This window comes from Condylura cristata, unplaced genomic scaffold (genome assembly GCF_000260355.1).
Source record: "Condylura cristata isolate star-nosed mole 26May11 unplaced genomic scaffold, ConCri1.0 scaffold00016, whole genome shotgun sequence".
NCBI classification, from domain to species: domain Eukaryota; kingdom Metazoa; phylum Chordata; class Mammalia; order Eulipotyphla; family Talpidae; genus Condylura; species Condylura cristata.
In genome coordinates, this window is record NW_004567117.1 from 21,634,485 (window position 1) to 21,653,844 (window position 19,360).

Here is a 19,360-nt window from a genome sequence, read left to right on the forward strand (position 1 = left end):
AGCAGGCAGCCAGGTGGAAAGGCCCACGAGCGGAGGTGCACGCGAATGACTGCACGCGCTTTTCCTGAGAAAAACGAATTGCGGCTGTTACAAACCACTAATTACAGTTTATTACAATCATACTTCCTAGGAAATGGGTTCTTACTCTTTATACTATGATGAGCATTTTATAAATACCAGAGTCGTATAATGAATTGTGCCGAATTTTAATACATAGTTTGGCTTGGGAAGTAAGGCAGTAAACACAGTATTTCTGCTACCCATTTCCAATGGCCCTATGGAGGATTTATTGCTTATTTATGACTTCTTTTTATTCAGAAACTCCTACATATCAATTTTACGTAGATTCTTGTTGGTGAGTCATTTCTGTTTTGTTTCTTTCTTACCAAATGAGGTTGGTCCGGAATCAAAAAATACCCCCACTTCAATTTCTCCAAAGGAAACCATTGACACTTTTCCTCCAGACTCTCTATCGACTAAATTCTTGGTAGAAGGCAAGGCTTCAGGACTGAGGAAGAATAACCTGTAGCTATGCTCTCCCTGTTTCTGTCTCCATTAAAGCAGACCCATTAGTCTGGTTCAGTCTTTCAAAAAGGCAGCACACTTTGAGTACAGATTAGTCATTAAACCAAATATCACTTCGTTTTCCACCATTGAGAGAAGAATTCCTTAGACACAAAATAGGCAATGGAGCAATAACAGTGTGTCTACATTTGTACAGGAACTTAGAAATGAACCTTGTAGAAGGAAACAGAAAATAATTCTCCAATGATCTAAGAGGTTTACAAGGGCTCTATCCAGATGACCTAAATACTCACCATTTATCTGAGTGTGTGCAATGCCTCAGAGGCCCTCACTCCCCAATAAGTTATTTCCCACCCCCCCCAAAATCCTTTCAAACATAATTAGGTCCTCGGGAAGTGGCAGAGGACACAATCGTTCACGCGTTGCTGGCTGTCATTCCATGTCCCTACCCTGCCTCTTCCTCTCCAGCAGAACCTGATGGATTCCTGAAGACCATGTCTCAGTGTTCCTTGCAACAGGAGGCCTGCAAGATCTAATCATGGAGTTACGTGTCTGTTGTCATGAAGACTAATAATAGTACGTGTGTGCTGTTTGTCCGCTGGCCTTCACCTTATTGATGCTTGAATGATGACGGGCTGCCTGGAAGCCATCTGCAGAGAGGAGGAAGAAAAAGCCTGTGTCTTCAGTGGGCCACACAGCAGGTGATAGCCTGCCCCGGGGCTTCTTCTAATGGCCACACATTCACTCAAAGAATATTACCACAGCGCTCCTGTAACCTGCAGCCTTTTAAACACGGAGAATATAGCAGGGGCAAAGCAAAGACCTCTTCTTTTAAAGGTCACATTCTGGGGAAGACAGGTAATATATAAAAAAAAAAGCAAACACATGACAAAAGTAGAGAAATGGTGGGGAGGAAAATAATGCCGGTGTCGGGGACTAGGGAATGCAGGGGCGAAGATGGAGAGCAGAAAACACCACAAGAAGGTGACCTGAGGAGAGCTGAAGGAAGATGGGGCATAAACCACATGACACCTGCCACTAGGAGGGAAGCAGAGAAGGAACAGATTGCATCAATATTGTAGGCTTGAGGAAAAGTCATGGAAGTTTCCTAACCTGAGTCCTTATATTTTAAGTAGAATTGCATTCCTTACAGAACAGAGGACTAACTTCTGTGGCTTATGCATGCAAGGGGTCTTTCCTTACATGTGTCCACTGGGGAAGCCTCACTCTTCTCTCTGCTCACCTCCCTCACCTTCTTCAGGGACCTCCCAGCAACACTCACCTTTCCCCCAAGAAGCTACTGATGAAGGGAGTTACCAGCCCTCTAACCTCTGTGTGAGCTTTCCAGGGTCTCTGGGTTGTTCTGTCTTGTCATCTCTGGGCATTATTCACTGTTTAAGACTTTGCTGTATTCTTGGGACTTGGGACATGACCTAAGAGGGCTGCTGCACAGTCACCAGGCAGTGGCCAGCTAATGACTATTGGTAGAAGTGCTCTACTCCCCAGGACCTTCAGTATCAAAAATCCAGACACCTGATGTCATCGATGTCTCCAGACAGCTGCCTATTCTGACAGTTTGCAGAAGAAAATGAAATTCTGCACATGATTATCTTGACTATGAGCCAGCAAGTTTGCCTTACCGAGTTGTTTAAGAAAGTGGAGTTTTCCCTGCTATCATCAGCAACTTCCGACTGAACACATGTGGCATCCATGGTGTATTTTGAGAAATTAAGTGCAGACGCAAGTTAGGACTCTAAGAAAGCCCCACAGTGATGGCCAGCCCCGGGAGACTCAGCCTCCGACTTGTGCTGGAACCTGTGTCTTTGTGCTGGTCAAACAGTGCAGGGGGTGAGGCCACGGTGAGTGAACCCCAGGAACAGACCCCAAGTGGCTGTATGCATGCCCTGCCAGTCTGAACCATGTTGGGAGAGCTGCTGATTCCCAGTGACTACAGGAACCAGTAACTGAAGTGGGGGCTGGGCAGGGTAGAGGCTGGACCATCAGGGCTCTCCCACACCTGCCCTCTTGAACGTCCTCCAGATGCTGCCGGATGAGCCTGTTGCCCCCAACAGAAGCTTGGGCCACTTGGGGACTCAGCCTGAGCAGAGGAGTAGGGCAGTCACGGGGTCACTCTGCCCCTGAGCAGTAGAAACAGAAACCACAGTCCCAGCCAGGCTGGAAGCTAAGCTCAAGACAGAAGGAGCCAGGGAGGCCTTAACGGTGGCGGCTGGGCATGTTGCGGGAAGATGTGGGGGACAACCTGTCCCCTCCTTGCTGTCTGAGCCTTCTACCCCAAGCCTCACTCATCATGGCCCAAGAGGGAACCCCTGTCTTCTATGCCTATCCTGAGATGGTTTGTTTGTGCCAGCGAGAGGTCAGAGAGATCAGAGAATCAGAAAAAAAGAACTTAGAGCAAAATTTAAAGCTTATGCCCCCACCTGTGAGATGGGGAACAAGGAACTCCATGGGGGTGGAGAGCAAGAAGATGAGGACAAACAAGAAAAGATGCTTCTGTTGTGAAGTCCAAGAGCAAAGGCAGCAGGCAGAGATCTTTCGAGGCAGGGGGCTAGGGGCCTTTTCAAGAACAGTGAGGTGTGGAATAGGGTAGGGTTTGGGGAAACAGAAGGACAATTTACTTATTAAAAGGCCAGTAGCCTTTGTGAAATGCAACTGGATTTCAGGGGAGAAACAGGCCCACTGCAGTGTCTCGGCAGCTGAGCAGGACAGGTCTGGTCAAGCATGACAGACCGTGGCCTGCAGTCAGAGGATAGCCGGCAGAACCTTGCCTAGGCTATGCAACTGGGGAGCAGGCCCACGGTTGTCCCCTGATCGGGAGAGCTCATGACAACCTACTGGGGAATGTGAGCTGCAAAAGGTGCATCAGAGACCAGAGCCCCTGAAGGTGCCCGGCAGCTGAGTGTCAGCAAAGAACTGGCTTCCCTGGGAGTTAGGGTGCCAGATCCCTCACCATCTCTGAAGATGGCTCCCTGTTTCCAGAGCCAGACCCACAGACTGTCCTAGCATGGAGGAGGGAGCAGTAAGGAGGAACACAGGTTCTGACTTCCAGAAAGAACCAGAGCCCCAAGAGGCAGGTGGCAAGCACAAGGCTTGCAGAAGGCAGACAGAGCCAAAGACTCTCCTCATTCACTGACAACCTCAGACACCTCCTGAAGCCTGGCAAAGGAGCCGGAGACTGTAGAGCCACTTGAAAAATGACCAAGTAGGACATGTTACAAATGGCCACCGCCACAAATGCAGGAAGGTGGGCTGCGGTGGGGCACTGGATGTCACAGACCCATGTGCTTTCCATTTGCCTTAGGCTCTATTTGCACTCTATTGTCCTCTATTTATTTTTATGCCCCACCAAAAAAAAAAAACTGTACATTAAATAGTCACCTTTCATCCACTTGTAATGCTTTCCCTCTGGGGCAGCATAAATTCCCTTTATATCATTATCATACTAGAGGCCCTAATATGTCTCCTGTCCTTGTCTTCAGAACCCAAGACTCAACTACTTTTCAAAGCAAGACGGAAGACCCCATGGAGAAGTGAAGGGTGGGGGTTACTATTTTCTGGCTTGGTAGAGTCTCTACACCCATTTTGGAAAGAAAGTTGATGAGAAAAAGGAAGCCTATGTCCTTAGTTTCTAGCATATTGTTTAGCCAAAGAAATACAGCAATGGAGAAGGGGTTCTGATCACTAAATCAGAAAAAAAAGGCTTGAATTCTACATTGTGATGTCCTTCCCTCTGTGACTTCAGCCAAGATCTTCACTTATATTTTCTAAGCCTCTAATATCCCCTACAAAATGGGGATATTAAAACCTGTCCTGGCCTCTCTCCGGGGTTATTTTCACAGGTACAGCAGCAAAGGGTCTTCTCTGTTACCCCAGAAATGGAGCCCAGACAATAAAGTGTTATATTGATACAAGATATTAAGATCCTTAGTGCCTAAGGATGTTATCACCTTTCTTGAACCGCCAGCGTGTCCAGTCTTCTACTAAGCCCTGAACTAAGGTGATGAACCCCCAACCTGTTCAGGCTAGGATAATCGGATTCCCTTACCTGCAGCCAAATGCACTTTTGTTCCCAGGAGACAGTTGAGAGGTTAAGCCTGTGGGCTGAGCCAGGACCTAAGCTTTGGAGCTGGGATATTCTGGGTTCAAATCCAAATTATGAGCTCAGTAACCTGGTGAACATGACACAGTTCTCCAGGTTACTTAGCTCCTGTAAAACAAATTTCTCCAGCTGTGCCATGGAGTGATTAGTGTCAGATTTTCAGGACCATCTTATACCTAGAGAACTCGGCCCATAGGACCTGGAATAGATGGGGTACCCCAGTGGGAGTAGCTTCTTAGCATCCGTGTGCACCAGTAATGCTACTTCCTTCATGGTGATACCTTTAGAAGTGACATGGTTTACTTCCTGGCTCCCCACAGAGGCACTCCCCTCATACCCCCATGTTCTCCTCACTAGTGACCTGCTGGACCCCATCAGTAGGGTCTTTCCTCTGGAAGGACCACCATGCCAGGGACACTGACCAATAGTGTGCCACACTCTGCTGACAGCAGGATCTCGGGGAGATCACCAGGTCTGGCTGTCACGGAGGTGGCCTGGCTCCTTGCACACAGTAGGACTCAGCACACCGGGAACAAATGAACAAATGAAAAAGGGAACGGCTGACGAGCTGGCCCTCTCGCAGGAATTTCTGCCTTTGCTGTGGCAAGTGGCAGCAGGTGGGAAGGGTCTATCCCTCCTCCAGGGGTAGGACACTCCACCAGGTACAGGTTATCTCCAGGTACAGGTTATCTCCTCTGGGGACTCTGGGATCAGTCCAAGGTTCACCTTTGACAACCTGCAGATAAGACAGATTTAGTAGATTAGCTCCAAGCACTGAAGCCAGGGAAGGCCCCAGTGTCCTAGAGGCAGGGCCTCTCCTGTGTAAGCCCTACAGCCTTGTGAATGCTTTGCAAAGGGCCAGGTGAGTGTCATTTGCTGGCTCCAAACTGCTCCCTCCCACTTGCCTTAGGCTCTATCTGCACTCTATTGTCCTCTTTATTTTTACACAGTGACAGTGAGGCTTACCCCCTGCAGACTTTACCTTGTCAGTCCCCCTGAAACTATTCAAAAATGCCTGGAGAGGGCCATCTCCAGGTCTTACCCTCCCCCTTTTCCCCTGCAATGGTCTCCAGCGTGAAGGCCCTTCTAATCCCTTTTAATTGTCCCCCTCAAGCCACCTGTTAGTTACTCCTGGTCCGAGGAAGGAAGCTTAACTCCTTAGCTTGGTGTTTAAGATGACTTAAAGTCTGATCTCTGCCCTTGTGCAGTTAATTCCCTGTCAGTATTTCAGCGTTCAGAGGAACTCTGGGCTTCCTAGCCTGGTGCCCCACAGTGTGGCCTATACTGTCCTCTCTGCGGGGTGTGCTTCCCCATTGCCACCATCACTCTGCTGCCAACCCTTCCAGGGCAGCCCAGGGGTCCCTCTCCATTAGACAGGCCCCTTCTTACCTACTCACGTGCTAAGACCGAACTCCATTTTTGACACTTCTCAATATTGTAGGTCTTTTAAACAAGTCTGTTTTAAACTCCTGGGTTGTACACTATTAGATCAGAAACTAAATCATGTATGACTTTGTGTGCCCTGTGGTCCCAAATAAAATATCTTGAATATAGAAGGTAAGCCATAAATATTTGTTGTATAAATTAATATTTAATTACTTCATAAAAGTTCCCCTACTTATCACGGAACTGGCCTTTTTTTCTCCCAGTCACAATACAACAATTCAATATCTCACAAGCTTTGCTGATATCATTTTCTCGAGTACACTTATTAATAATTTGTCTTAAAATGCTCATTTAAGTGCTGAATGTGAAGATAAGAGGTCTGCTTTTCTGTTGATGCTCACACTCAGCCATAATTATCTGTCATAAGAGGCGGGAAGAGGTGTGAAGATGAAAGCTAGGAAGGTCGGAAGTGCCGCCTCAAAATCCTGAAACGGGGAGCAATTAGCAGCCTTGAGTGGTGGGGGGAGGGAAAAATTAACCATATGTGAGGTCATTTGTTCTGAATGTCATAGAATTTAGATTCTCTCTCTCTCTCACCCACAACCTTCTTCCTGCTGGGAAGGAGTACCTATAAATGCACAGGTCTGGAGATAATTGAGGTTTGTTCATTCAAGGGTCAGAACTCAAAAACACATAATGGTTCAGATGACATGGCCCACTCTTCCTAAACCTGAAATTCTCAACATAATTCAATCTATCATTTACTGCTCAAGTTCATGATCATGAAGAGTATTTATCACACAGCAGTCACCGTCCTGGATGTTCTCAGAAGCTCTATGCGTTTTCCTCTCAATTGCTAAAATATTTTATTTCTGTATCTGCTTTTCATAAACTTCCCATCACCAGTACTGTTAGGCTCTCTGCTGGCATTCCAGGAGGGGACAGTGCAGCAGCGGCCCCCTGTGCTGTTTGCAGAAGCCAGGAATCTAGCCAACCAAGCTGCTCAGGGCTGTGTCTGAGCAAGATGGATGTTACTAGGTTGAGAAAGAGTGGTTCTTGTTACACTTATTCTAGAAGGGCTGAAACCTCTTCCTACTACCTCCCTGGTTCCCTATACAGTTCTAGTTGTAAGTAAAGAAATCCCAGTTCCAAATGAAGGTGGTAGACATGCTTTGTAGCAGGAACATAATCGCCACTTTGTGATCAGTAATTTAGCTTCAGCACAACGGCATCATTCAACACATTAAATTAATGTCACTAATTTGAATTTTATTGGTTCTGTAGTTTTTATTTTATTCAGCAATTTGTTTTGACTTTATAGCTGTATATGAGCTTACACATATTTAAGCAGCATAATGATAATAAAGGCAGCACTGGGGACCCATGAGAATTTTTCTGTCTTGCTTGCAAAATCTCCCTTGGTTTGTACAGGTGCCTGACATTTGGCCTGCTTCCTGGGGAGGCTTGTCCTTGACTCTATTATTGCTTAGTGATTGTAACTGTTTGGCACAAAGTGGCAGTAAACATTCCAGCCAAAGAAAGCAAGATGGCCCACAGGGGAAGTAGGTTATAAAGGGGTCACTCAAATCATCCAGAATATACCCCTACTTGTGTTTTTATTATCATCCAAGAATCTAAGTAACTCATTTCAAAAATAAAATTTATTTGGATATCATTGTAGCTTCACATGCTACAGAACTACAGAAAGATCCTATGTATCCTTCACCCAGTTCCCTCAATGGTAAAATGTTGTGAAAGTATAGTGAGATCACGGCCAGGAAACGGGAGAGACAGTGACAATGCACCAATCTTGACCAGATTTCACCAGTTTAATATGCACTTATTTGTGTTTATTTTGTATATTGAGTTGTATGATTTTATCGTGTGTAGTTTCCACCACCACAGTTAGATATAGGTCTATCACAAGAACGCCTCAAGCCACCCTTTAACTACACACCTCCCTCTCACCTGCGTCCTTCCCAGATATATCCCTAGAAACTAGTAATCTGTTCTCCATCTCTAGTTCCATCATTTCAAGAACCTTTCTCCTATGTTGTGATTTTTTTTTCAGATTTATTAACTTGTCCATCACTTGCATAACTATATAATTTTGGAGGTACATCTGCACATCTCCATATGTGTACTTGTTTCATTCACCTTCCACCAAAGCTCATGAACCAATGTCCTATGCCCTCCCACCCCCTGGCTCTTCCTTCCTGCCCTCTGTCCCCTCTAATAACCAGTATATTGTTCAAAGATGAAGAATTATTTTTCCTGTGTTTTGCCTATATTTTTAAATTTTATATTCCATAAATAAATAAAACCACACAGTATCTTTCACTTTTTGGCTTACTTCGCTTATCATAGGCACCTCAAGATTCATCCATTTTGTCCCAAAAAAATGCTCTTGGATCTTTTTCTAACAGCTGAGTAGTATTCCATTGAGTATATATACCATAATTTCTATCTCGAGTCATCTGCCAGTGGGCATTTAGGTTAGTTCCAAGAAACACTTCGCTATCATGAATAATGCGGCCATAAATCTTTTTGTAATAGTGTTTTCTTATTCTTTGGGTAAGTAGCTAGTAATGGTACTTTTGAATTGCATGGTATTTCCTTTTTTTAAGGAAACTCCATGCCATTTTCCATAGACTGCACCAAATGACACAAGAAGTTATATAAATGGAATCATACAGTAAGCAGACTTTTAGGACTGGTTTGTACTCAGCATAATTCTCTTAAGATTCCTATTAGATGCAATGTGTTATCAGTAGTTTGTCCTTTTCATTGGTATCCATGACCTAGATATACTGATTTGTTTAACCATTCACCCACTGGACTCCTGGATTGTTTCAAGTTTGGGTTAACACAAATCAAGCTGTTATACACATTTCTGTGAGGCCTCTTATGTGAACATAAACTTTCACTGCCCTAGGGTAAAAGTCTAAGAAAATGAGGGATGTGGTGTATGGTAATTCTCTTTACTTTTATAAGAAACTGCCAACTTTTCCAGAGGACCTATACCATTGTATCCAACAGAATTTATTTAAAATTTCTCATCAGACTCAGTTTGCAAAACACAAACTTGATACTGACACAGAGAACTAAAATGATAGCAGATGTCCCTGAAGATAGCAAAAGGAAAATGGACAGTTCTAAAAGGGGGGGAAATTTATTCTTAATGAAGAGAGACTGGAAAAATTTAAGTTTCAAGTAGTTTTCTGCCTCCCAAATGGTAGCCTTGAGTTTGAGGCAGTGTCCTTGCTATAGAATAAATATTCTAAATGGCTTGTGGGCCACGCACATGCAAAACAGCCCCACCTCCTCAGGTGTGAGGGTGTGTACAACAAGGTGCCTTTCAGCTAACCTGCAGCTAACCTGCTCCAGCTGCAGGGCCCCTCTCTTGCCCAGGTCATTTTCTAGACCTTAGAAAGACAGTCATGTTTCTGTAAAACTTCTGAAAGAAAGATATTTTGACAACCATTGAGGAAAACTACTGCTTACATCTACTTCAAACTCCTACTGTCACTCTCTTTGGGCCAGGTGATGGAATGGCCATGGGCATTTGGGGTATCCAACGAGGGAAATGAGATTGAAGATTTAGTTTGGGTTTAGTGGGATCAAATTACATGGTTCAGAGTCACTTTTATGTGCACTCAAGTTATTGCCAGCTGCCCAGGTACAAAATTGTCCCCCAGAAAGAGGCTCTAGGTCCGGCCATGAAAGTTTAGAGCCCAGGGCCATATTGTAACTTGCACATCTGGCCACAGAAGCATGTAGATAGGAAAAGAAACAATACTTAAAGGATACAAAGCCAATAGCTGGTCTGAGGGAAATTCCTTGAATTGTACACAGATGTGTACAATTGTGAGCAACGGATTGCATTCTCATTGAGCTGATTCAGAGCTAAAAGTCTCTCTTGGCAGAAACAGTCTCCACAATGAAGGTTATACAATTATAAACGTACTGTTTTCTCTTTCTTTGATAGAACTTTATCAAAATCTCTAAACAGTCCTGGGATAGAATGCACAGCTTGGTGACTGTAGTCAACAATTATGTATTTGACAAGTAATCAAGAGAACAATTTAAAAGTTCTCATGTAAAAAAAGAAGTTGTCAGATAGGTAGTTGATAATGTTAAGTGAATTAAACTTACTGTGAGCATTTCACAATATATACACATACCCATCACTATGCTGTACACCAGAAATCAACAGAATGTTTCTCTTAATTTTTAAAAACAAAACAAAATTCTCTCTGCAGGTTGAGACACACACATAAGTAATATTAATCTCTGTGTTTGTGGGACATAAGCTGGTGAAATACTCCCAGCAGAGAGGACATGTCAGTGGGAGTCACATGTTTCCCGTCTTTCAACACAGCAGATCTTTTTAATATATCTGACACATCTTGTCCCAATGAAGTGTATGGTCCCAGGTGAAGGGAAATTTGATCAATGGTGCAAAAGAAAATTATGTTAATTAGAAATTATGTTAAATAGAAAGCATTATCTTTTTATTCTCTGTTGAATGATAAGTAATCAAAGAGTATACAGTTTAAAAAAACATTAAGCCATAAAGCCATGTCAGGCTGATAATTAATTAAAGATTAGGCTATTTCCCTGGATTTTGTGCTATTGAAGGTATTTTTCAGCATTTTAAAATTTGCAGTTTGCTGGGCTTTTTCTCACTCTATATAAAAATTCATTTCTGTAATGAGTTTGTAGTCATACTTCTGCTCTCTGTCCCCTCTGACCACTGTTTCTTTGGGAGACATATAACTCACGCCACATGAGTCTAGATGGACTCAGAACTGCCCCTGACTATTTCCTGGGGGACTTGGGTGAGTTTTGTTTTTTGTTCTGGCTTCCATGGTGAAGATTTAGACTGAGAAATACAGTAATGGAGCCTGACTCTACCCCTCCCACTGGAGGAGACTTCTACAGGCCACCAGTGACTCAGACGACTGAGACCCAAGTCCCCTGAAAGTGCTGACATTGCACACTCATATTCTTTTCGTCTCTGGAGGCCACAGGGTGGACCTGGGGTTAGCGTGACCTTCCCAGTCTCTCAGAACTTAAAGGTGGGGCAGCCCCTGCGGCAGCAGGCTGCTCTAGTGGTGGCTGGCAATGCCCAGAGCTGGCTCTCCCTGGCAAAGTAGTGGAGGCTGCGAGGGTCCCTGAAGGTAGCTCTGACTATGGCCCCTATGAGCTACCTCTTCTTTACAGCTTACCAGCTGTTCTCTGATGTACTTTCCTTCCTCTGTTCCAGGAAGACCTGGGGTACAATGACCCAGTCAGCCACTACATGGAGACTTGCAAGAAGGCTCGTCTTACATTCAGGACATGCAGCTTTAGGAGAATAGCACTTCCTGAGCCAACTTCTCAGAAGGGAGAGAGTGGCCCATCATCATGGCTTGGAGGTGGTGCCAGAGCTGATGGGGGGCTTGTCCCAAGCCCAAGTAAGTGTGAGCCCAGTGAGACCCTTGAACATAGCTGCTGGAGAGATCCTACTATAAATAAGCAGTAAACTTCCAGGGATTAAACTAGAAGTGACCCTTAAGGGCATCTACAAATCTTAGCATCCAGGCTGCATTCAGACAAGCCACATTAGGGCAGGACACCTGGTTGGAGCTGGAATCAGGACACAGGATTTTCAAAGCTCCCAGGTTATTCTAGTATCCAGCCAAGGTTGAGAACCAATAAGCTATTGGAAGTCAGGCATTTGAAAGGAAACGTGACCTTATTTTACAGCCATAGTCCAGCGATAGCAGGACGTGCACTCCCTGGATGTTTCTGTGACTTTATTAAATTCATCTGTGAAAACAGTGGGGCATGTCAGCCTCCATTTCACTGCACTGACCCTATCTTTAAGCTTCTCAAAAACTGCCTTCATTAGTTTTCCCTCTCTCTTCTTTTCCCCATCTCAGTCCTGAAAGTAGTCCAAGTGGAAGGGGAAATAATTTGGGTCACCCAACCTCCATACCAACCTCTGAAATGAATAACCAGCTGCTGATCTTTTCTCAATCTCATTCACTGCTTTTAACACCAGTGACATTCATGGACTCCCAACTTCCCTGCAGAACCAGCCTCAGGCCCTTGTACCCCACACACTCCTGCTCTGGCTCTGGCCCAGGAACACTCTTCAGTGGCTAAGCTCCCACTGCCCATCCAGTAGGTCTCTTGGCCCCAACTCCAGGGCCCTACCAGCACTTAGGCAGAGCACCCTAATTGGCCTCCCCAATTCTTGAGCACTGAGCACCCTGGATTCTAGGTCTCAAAATTTGGCAAGCTGGCCTTCTCTGGATCATACCACGTAGAAAAAGGTTTTCTTACCAGCAGCTCTTCGATCATCTCTCAGACCTCTGTTTCCAGCACAGTGTTCATGTCAGGGTGTGGCATCCAGCCAGCTCAAGGAGTCCCATGTGTCATCACAATGCAGAACCGTGGCAAGAAGGTCTGGGAATGGGAGCCAGGAGCCAGGCTCACCCTGCAGTAGTTTCCTACGAACAACAGATCACAGACTTAGTCACTTAAAACAACATAATTATCATCTTTCAGTTCTGGAGGTCAAAATGTTCTTTAATTCCTTATTATTATTATTATTACTTTTACATCATTCTTCATTTTTAGCATTTTTTCATCTCAGTTGTAATCCCCATTGACTTCCCATCACCAATTCACCCGTGTGCCATCACCACAGTCCAGAGTACTCTTCCCACCCCCATTCCAATCCCATTCCCCTACCCACCTCATAAAATGTCTCTGGTTTATAGTTGTTCATTGTTTTCATTTTTACTTTATTACATTTGTTTTTCTCTCTCTCTCTTTTTTTCTCTGATTCCTTACACTGAGTGAAACCATCCAGTATTTTTTCTTTTTCTTACTAGCTTACTTCACAAAGCATGATCCCACCCAGCTCCATCCATGTTGCTGCAAAAGGCATGGGTTTATCTTTTTTGATAGCTGAGTAATATTCCACTGTGTGTATGTACATCTTTTTTATCCAATCATCTGTTTGGGGGCATTTGGGTTGATTCCACATCTTCCTTATTGTAAATAGAGCAGCAATAAACATGGGGTGCAGGTGTCCTTTTGAATCAATGGTTTTGTGTGTCCTTTGGGTAAATACCTAGGAGTGGGATTGTTGGGTCATATGGAAGCTCTATTTTTAGCATTTTGAGGAATCTGGAGGTCAAAATTTTAAAGAGACTAAAACCAAGGTCTTAACAGAACTGCATTCCATCTGGAGGTTATAGAGGTGCATTTGCTTCCTTGCTTTTTTTAGTTTCTGGAAAGCACCTACGTTCCTTGGCTCATCACTACATCATTCTGACGTCTGCTTCTGTTGTCTGTGACTATACTTGGATGTTCCAGGATAATCTCCCATCAGAAAATCCTTAACCACATCAGAAAAGTTCCCTTTGCCCTTGGAAGAAAGCATATTCACAGGTTCCGGGGGTCAGGATATAGACATCTTTGAGAGCTATTATTCATCCAACTGCAACCCCCAATTTTCTCTGTGATCCTTACCAGGCCACCTACCTCTCTGAGCCTACCTCCTCTTGTTAGAATGATGGGCTGAACTAATTCATGTGTTTTAGCTCCAAAATTCAATAATCTTAGACTCAGTAGCATACTGAGGTGTGATGGGAGCTCTCAGTGGGAATGACCCTGTAGAAGCCACACAGTATGGAGTGAAGACCAGGCCCCTCAATGTGTCTCTCTGCCCAATTTAGCTTAGCATATTAAAATTTGTTCTGAAGAAACTTGGAGCAACATCTGAAATATTTTAGGAAATTAAGTTTTCTGCTTTTTTATCTTGAGAAAGCTGTCTCATGAAGCAAAGATAACTCTTCATGGATTTAGTTTTGCAAATTCAGAGCTCAAAACTGTTTATTTTCCCTATAATGTTTCACTGAACTAACATATGCATTGTTATCTCCTATAACCACTGCCTTCAGTCGTTTTGCATAGAGTGAATCCATTGCCCCATCAGTGATGCTCTGGTAGAGCTCAGACCTTATCTTTAGCTCAGTCTACATCACCTTCCATCAAGCTCCTTGCTCACCCTGTCTGGTGCCAGGAGTGAGGAGGGCCTGCATGGAGCTCATGCTATCCTCCATCCATCCAACAGGTCTCCACTCTTCAGCTTGAGGGTGGAAGAATGTGCAGAAGAATCAGCCAGAGGAACTAAAAAAGCAACATCTTTTATCGAGTGCCTCAAGGCCAATACTGCTAAGTAGCTAATGCCCTTTAAAGGGGTTCTTCAAGTACTGGCCACCTCAAGGGGTAAGACAGGATTCCTTAGAGACCCACAGGACTCCCCCCACACCCATCCTCACCTGGACACAAGAGAGACATGCCCCACTCTGCCTCTTACTACACCTCAGACTTTGACCTCCAGCATTCCTTCATACCCATATGCTGAGTTCAGTGATTAACTCAGTGACCACTTGACCCAGGGGAACTTCCAGAATTTGGTCACAATGTATAGCAGGATGAAATGTGTCTCCACTGCTGGCACTCTCTTCACCACACCAGCTCTTATAGGTTCTAACCCACCACCCAGCAAAAGCTCAACTGTATGCAGACATTCAATCACAGAAGGACATGCTGACCACCTCTTTTTCTAATCATTCACTTACTCAACAAACATAACAATAACCAACCATGAAACAGGCACAGCTCACAGCACTGAAAATGTAGCAAGGCCATAAACCCCAATCCTCGTACAAGTAAGTAAATGATATGTTATAAAGGGAGAGAAAGAGTTGAGTAAAGTAATAGTGGGAAATTGCCCATGGCAAGCAGGCCTTTAAGTAGGTTGGTAAGTGAAAGCCTCCAGAAGAAGTGAGGACCTGAAGAAGTAGGCCCTGTGGCTATCTTGGGAAAGAAAGTGACATGTGGAGGGAGCTGATGTGAAGGGCCTAAGATAGGTGCCTGTGTAGGATGTTCAGTGAATAGGGAGGACAACAGGGTGGCTAGAACAAGGTGAGTAAGGGGGAGCAGTGGGAGGTGGGCTTGGAGAGGTGAGTGTGTAAGGCAAGTGACAAAGGACCATGAAGGTGACTAGAAGGTTTTTCAACTCTACTCTGAACTCAGCCAAAAGACTATAGAAGGAAGTGGGCAGAGAAGTGATAACAATGTCTTTAATAGGTTGCTTCTAGCTGCCCCTGAATAGGCCACAGGGAAGCAAAGGCAGAGTAGGGGGACTAGCTAGTGAAAGTGTGAAAACAGAACACAAACAGGGCAGCGTTCTTCTCAAGACTGCCTGCCTTTGACTACACAGGAGTTTCTTTTCACAAACCTTTTCCCTTTGAAAAGCAGCAGGTCTTTGCCCACCTATGTTTATGTGTGTGCCCCTTTCTTTTCCTTTCTCCTTTTCCTAATCAACCTGTCCTTCTTAAAATGTAAAAATAATATGTAAAAAAATAAAATAAAAATTGGAAAAAGGACTGACACAGGGGAAAGGCCTCAGCCTTATCCATGACGTGATCTTTAAAATACTCAGTTGTTAGAAAGACTCTGTACAGCTAAAGAGGTAATAACCAAGACAAATAGGGAGAAAATATTTGCATTCCACACAACTGATAAGGGATTTATATCAAAGATCTACAAAAAGCTTATACAACTCAACAAAAACAAAGTAGAGAATTCAATCAAAAAGTGGGCAGAAGAGCTAAAAAGACATTTCTCCAAAGGCAAATGCAGATGGCTAAGAGGCACATGACAAAATGCTCAACATCACTTATCTTCTGAGAAATGCAAATTGAAACCACAATGAGATAGCACCTCACACCACTAAGAATGGCCCACAGTAAAAAAACAACAACAAATGCTGACAAGGATGTAGAGAAAAAAGAACTCTCTTCCACAGTTTATGGGAATACAAACCTGGTTCAACCACTATGGAAAACTGGTCAGGATCCTGAAGTTACTAAAAATGGATCTTCTATATGATTCAGTGATTTCTCTCCCAGGAATCTACCCAAAGGACACAAAAACATCAATTCAAAGGAAACCTGCATTCCTGTGTTCACTGCAGCCTATTTACAATAACCAAGATATGGAAACAACCTAAACACCCAAAAACAGATGAGTGGGTCAAGAAGATGTGGTATAGATACACAATGGACTACTACTCAGCAAACAAAAAAGATAAACACATGTCATTTGCAGTAGTATGGATGGAGCTGGATGGGATTATATGCTCAATGAAATAAGTAAGAAGGAAAAAGAAAAATATCAGATGTGGCAGCTCTTCCTGCCCGCTTGTGCCTGTGCAAGTGTTCTCTCCTCTCCCGTCTCTTTCTAATAAACTTACTCTTTAAATATATATATATATAAAAAGAAAAAATATCAGATGCTGTCACTTACCAGGAGGAATATAGAGAAACAGAACATAGGGTCAAAAAAAAAAGAGACAAAATTTGCAGGCAACTATAGATCTGAGGCTTAAAGCAGAGTTGGGGGAGAGGGGAGGGAAGGGGATGAAAACAAGAAGGGGAAGGGTATGAGGGACTATGGTGGTTCACAGGTGATGTGGGGGTGGAAGATTTATGAGGGCTATATCTGAGAGAAGAAATCAAATACGATATGAACAGCAATGTAAAAAAAAATTTAAAAATAAAATAACCCAGTTGTGTCCCTTAGGTTATTAGCATCTTAACTCCCTTAAAAGGCCTTAAGCAAACCTTCAGCATTCCCCTGCTGAGTTTCTTTACTGATAGATGAATCATGGAACTACAACCCAGATCACCCAAACCGCAAATAGCACCAGTGGGTAACAACTGGAACCTCCCTAAACTCAGCTATTTCCTCAAAATAGTATTATAAAAAATCTACCTGAGCCCCCAAGAGGGGAGATTTTTTTTCTAGGGGGTGACCCAACCATCTCCTATGAGTACCAGTTTATGAATAAACCTAATTTCCTAACCCATTCTTGTGTTTGGCTTACAAGCAGTGGCAGCTGAGCACAGGTCCTCCACAGTACTTGGAAGCTACTGAAGTGACCAAGGTGAGGAATTACTGTGGCTTGGACCAGGGCGGGTGCAGTGTAGATGGTAAGAAAGGACTGGATTCTTGACACATTTTAAAAGAGAGTCAACAGGATTACCTGATCTGTTTGATAAGAAGTATAAGAAATTAAGATGTTTTATCTGAGCCAACAGAAAGATGGGAGTAGAAAGGATAGTTGGGGAGAGAGGATGCTAAGTTTGTACCTGTTCAGTTTCAGATGTCTATTTAGATACTTGGGTGGAGATACCAGGAAGACAGTGGCCACACACTCTGGGATTTCAGGGACGAAGCCTAGGCTAGGCTAGACACACTACTGCGGACCATTAGCATATAAGTGATAGTTAAAGCCACAAGACTTGGAACAAAAAAGAAAGTCCAGAAATAGACACATAAATATAGTCAACTTTCCTTTGACGCAGGAGTAAAGACAATTAAGTGGAAAAGGACAATTTTTCCCAACAGAGCTAGAACAACTTTCTCATGAAGTGTGCTTTATCACAGCAGCTCATTTTTTTTTAGTTTTAATTAATTAATTTTTCTTACATCATTGTAGTTCCTCCACACCGTATCACCCATGATCTGTCACTATATTGCCTTGTGTTCATTCCTCCCTTGCTGTATGCCTCAAATATATAGGCAGCTTCTTGATTTTGATTTTTTTTTTGAGCTTTTGTTTGGCTTTTCTGCATTCCATATATAAGTGAGACCATCCAATATTTGCCTTTTTTGTTTCTGCTTTATTTCAGCTAGCATAATCCCTTCCACCTCCATCCATGTTGCTACAATGGCATGAGTTTGTCTGTTTTGATTACTGAATAATATTCCATTGTATATATATACCATAACTTTTTGATCCATTTGGCTACTTTAGGGCATTTGGGATGTTTCCATATCTTGGTTATTGTAAATAGAGCTGCAATAAACATAGGAGTGCAGGTATCCTTTCAAATCTGTGTTTTTGTGTCCTTTGGGTAGATTCTCAAGAGTGGAATCACTGGGTCACAAGTTATATCCATTTTTAGTATTCTGAGGAAACTCCACACAGCTTTCCATAGTAGCAGCTTGTATTCTAAGGAGCATCCAAAGCATCAACAGGATTTTCAAAGGGAATTTGAATTTCAAAAGGAAAGAAAACAGTAGATCAAAAAATAATCTAGGTTTTTACTTTCTTGAGGGACTTTGAAAATCATCAAGCAAGATAAGTTTGGTCTGTCAACCAATGATTTCAACCAGAGTCAGCCAATAATTCTGAACTGACCTTTCACAGAAGGTGTTAAAGGCGATGAACAACAGGCAAGTGTATCTGGACATATTATATTAGCCATTACCAGACATTTTATTCTATGAGACTGAACATCAACTCACATAAAACGTTGACTTGTCTTGTATTTTGCTTCACCCCAGGGGCAGGGCAGAAGTTGTATTTGCAGAGTATACTCTGTTTCACCAGCACAAACTTCAGATGGAAAGTAGGTTCCCAGGTGCCTGATCTTGGAATAAAAATTGGGTGTGAATACAAATGGACAAAAGCATCTTTTCAGGGGTCACAAAATGTTCTAAAATTAGATCCTACCATCTACTTACAACTTTTTAAATACACTAACATTTACTGAATTGCCCACTTCAAACAGGTGACTTTTATGATATATAGATCATATCTCAATAAAACTGTTAAAAAGAGGAGAAAACTGTTCTGTGAAGAGGGACCCTGCAGGAGCAGGCTGAGAGTGGACACCGCCAGCTCGCTTCTCAGAAGCTGAGCTCACCTTCAGTGCTATTGAATCTGGACACACCAAAGTCACAGGGAAGTTAGGGCTCTTTCAAAGTGCAGCCAAGAAAGCCTCAAATAAAACAAGATCTAGCACCTAACGTGTCTGTGTGGTAATTCAATCAATAACGACCAGCAATCCACAAAGAATCTCATCAACTAATAAGGACTGCAGTGTGTTAAGTAGTGGTGACCTTCAGAGATAGATGTTCCCAAGGAAGAACAAAGATCTGTGCTCATATAACCAAATGTTCCTACTTACCCTCCACCAAGCTCTGTCTCCCTGAAGTGCTAGCTCAGTGGTTGGCTGGATTGTTTACTTTCTGGGTTTGCTTCTGACTGCCTCAGAAAGCAAATATTTCCAAAGCAAAATGATTCTCAGTTCTAATCCCTTGACCCCTAGGATCTCCAATGTGATGCTCATCTCCACTTGGGGTTAGAGGTCACTAGCCCAAACCTGCAACTCAGTGTGATACCCTCTAGAAAACTGCCCTACACCAATATGGGCTTTCTCTGAACACCAAACCACGAAAGGGTAGACAAGA

General features: G+C 43.4%; 1 long non-coding RNA gene across 1 annotated transcript; it reads right to left on the reverse strand.

Annotated features, from left to right (window-relative positions):
• Positions 1–146: 146 nt before the first annotated feature.
• Positions 147–18,535, reverse strand: LOC105853699. Its single transcript, XR_001145492.1, has 4 exons — positions 18,413–18,535; positions 12,362–12,528; positions 5,065–5,378; positions 147–1,175 (listed from the first exon to the last, which is right to left on the reverse strand). It is a non-coding gene; the product is annotated as an uncharacterized LOC105853699 (long non-coding RNA).
• Positions 18,536–19,360: the final 825 nt, after the last annotated feature.